At 46.9% G+C, this 3,167-nt stretch overlaps 1 pseudogene; it reads left to right on the plus strand.

Annotated features, from left to right (window-relative positions):
• Positions 1-946: 946 nt before the first annotated feature.
• Positions 947-1,975, plus strand: LOC149210957 (protoheme IX farnesyltransferase, mitochondrial pseudogene; annotated as a pseudogene).
• The last annotated feature ends 1,192 nt before the right edge of the window (positions 1,976-3,167 follow it).

Here is a 3,167-nt window from a genome sequence, read left to right on the forward strand (position 1 = left end):
TATTGCTCGTTGGTCGATCGACAGTGCTGGAGATGGGGTATCGATCCCCGTACCTCTCGATGAGATCCGCTCAACAAGGTGTGAGCGATTGCTGCGTTAGATATTGCTGTAAGGAATCAAGACCTGAGGCATGCAAGGAATCAACTCGAATTGTAGAGCATGGAAGTCATATTGTGGATCAGAGGGAGCTGTTTGGATCCGAGGCGGCGTGCCAGGAAGCAGAGAGATTTCCTTTATGGAATCAGTCGCCTGTAGCCGAGGCGGTGGTGCGGCGACTTTATGAGGCGCTGGAGACGGGCGATGCAGAGACGGTGCAGAGGATTTTGGCTCCCGACCTGGAGTGGTGGTTTCATGGCGCTCCCGCTTTAGTGGGGCGGGATTCCGAGGTTGTTGTGTGGGAGGCCTTTGTTAATTTTATGCTACCGAGCCAACCTGTGTGTGAGACCTGCGCAAACTTGTGAAGCAAATGCGTGTCGTGAAGAACTCAAACAAGAGCTTGCGGGATCGAAATCGCTACAAGAAATCGCGTGTTGCATAACTCGACGAGGGAAAATCCGTAGCTCTTTGTGTGAATTTGGAGAACGTCAGTGACAACTCTCGAAGAATTCATGGATCGTGATGACCTGGTGCCGACTGTGGAGACTCCTGTGGTGAACCCGGAGATAAAATAATTGTGATTGAGGGAGACTTCAAGCAGTTCCAGGACGACAAGGAGATGCACTGCACGGCTCGGCTACGAGAAATGTTTGAGAGCTACTACAACGATCTGCGCAACACCGGCTCCATCGGTGGAAAGTTTCTGGCAAAGGAGACGGAGATGCTGGAGGAGGCCAAGGGCGTGGGGCTTCCCAATTTCCTGTCACGGCCGGTGTTCTTGAACCTGTTGCAGAGGCTGGTGGAGCAAATCACAGACAAGAGCTTGGAGCTGGTCTTCAAGGTCTTCAAGTAGTTTTTTTTTTCGCAATTCGAACGCTATGGCGGCGATACTGAGAAAGTATTCGAAGAAATCTGCTTATTCTATTCTTCTGAAATGGGTTTCGATTGCTTCGGTTTCTCATTGCCTTCCATTGAACGAAATTGGTAATGGGAGGGTTCGTCATCTGTCTTCTACCCAGAGGGGTTTCGATCTGCATGCGACAAGTTTGGGGAATTCCCCCTTGTTCGATTCTTCTTCGAGAACTCTCACACATTCTTTGAAGGGGTTTGGAGGAGACGTACGAAATGTGGCTTCTACTTCTGCAACATTGGGTGACAACTCCGTAGTGATGAAATCAAAGGGGATGGTGGAATCTATTCAACATCATGGACAGTGCTTCTGGGAGCTATCCAAAGCCCGATTAAGCATGCTTGTTGTGGCAACTTCTGGAGCAGGGTTTGTTCTCGGTAGTGACGCAAGTGTTGATTGGGCTGCACTTTCGTGGACTTGCACTGGTACAATGATGGTTGCTGCTTCTGCCAACTCGTTCAATCATATTTTTGAAGTTAGCAATGATGCCAAGATGAAACGTACAATGAGAAGGCCTTTACCTGGTAGACGACTGAGCATACCTAGTGCATAACATGGGCTATGTGTATGGGCTTTACTGGCAGTGTTCTGTTGGCCTTGAAGGCTAATGTTCTTGCAGCTGGGCTTGCAACATCAAATCTTGCTTTCTATGCACTTATTTATACTCCTTTAAAGCAGATTCACCCAATAAATACCTGGGTTGGAGCCATTGTTGGCGCAATTCCTCCATTGATTGGGTGGGCAGCTGCTACAGGACAAGTTACATTAGAAGGACTGGTTCTTCCAACAGTTCTTTATTTTTGGCAAATCCCACATTTCATGGCCCTTGCATATTTATGCCGCAATGATTATGCTGTTGGAGGATTCAAAATGCTCTCGCTACTGGATAGCACAGGGGTGAAAACATCACTTGTGGCTCTTCGAAACTGCATCTACCTTCTTCCAGTGGGTTTTGTTGCAATATATTGATTAATTGTCATGACAATGAAACTAGTTGTAATTTAAGTGATAGTAGTATGACCAACTATTGTCACAATGCTGAGTGTGTTGGAACTGGTCATTCCAATACTAAGCAAATTTGTAGGGAATGGTTAATACATGACAATGAAAACGACATCAATTGGAGCTGCATCAGAGATTGGAGGATGATCGAGATCATGTTGCAGATTGTTAGCAAGCATGAGGCAGTATGCTTGAAAACAGTGACTAGCCTTGATACTGTGACGAAAGTGGCATTATGTTGGAATGCCAAGAGAATTGGACCGTGGAGTCCTGGATTATTGTTCTTGAAGGGAAAATTGTGTTCTCTTCGTGCGGCTGTGAGTGCCTATGTTCTGGTTTCTTTATGAGTGGACCCCTCATAGATGAGGTAAAGGAGCAGCAACAACAGTTATGGTGGACGACAAAGTAGATTTTTTTTTTTTTGTTTTAGTGTGGTTTGTGGAATAGACTCCCTAGCATATTATTGTAATAGTCATTGTATGTACCAAAAACTCCAAATGTTGAATGTAAGCCTTGTAAAGGCATTTGAAAGTTCGTGGTGATCTCAAAACCACTTTGTAATGGTTTGTGGTCAGCCTGAAACCATCTTTTGTCACTGTAATGTGACGGTTGGTGGTGAACCAGAAACCATCTATAGAGTCCTAGTGGCTACAGGATTTGCCCGGTGGTGGCATATTGAAGTTGGCGGATTTGCCCGGTGGTGGTAAATCGGACTTGCCCGGTGGTGGCAGATTGCCTTTGTGGCTGAATGGTTGGTGGTGAGCCAGAAACCATCTATATGGTCTTTGAGGCTGAAGTGCCTTTTGAAGCTAGCTTGCCTGTGTGGCGGAATTTCCTGTGTGGCTTAAAGTGCCTTTGTGGCTGTGTGTACACGAGAGCTTTATGCTCGTAGGAGCAGGTGGACTGCAGAACACCTGGCTCAGACTCAGATGATTTTCTCTGAGTAGAAGGGGATTGGCGTTTTTCGCGCTAACAACAATGCCAGGAAGGCCAACTGGCGCATCTGTTAGGCCATTAATCGCGCCAGTGGGTGCGGGTTTTTTCGTTCAGGATCGCGCCAATTCACCTTCAAGGGGACCCGTGGGATCGGAGAAGTTGTGGATCTGTCCGAGGGCGGCAAATTGTGTTTTTGGAAGTTTTGTACATGCAACTCGTGTGA

This window comes from Pinus tabuliformis, chromosome 1_2 (genome assembly GCF_031772625.1).
Source record: "Pinus tabuliformis cultivar Carrire ecotype Pingquan chromosome 1_2, CPIR1, whole genome shotgun sequence".
Taxonomy (NCBI): domain Eukaryota; kingdom Viridiplantae; phylum Streptophyta; class Pinopsida; order Pinales; family Pinaceae; genus Pinus; species Pinus tabuliformis.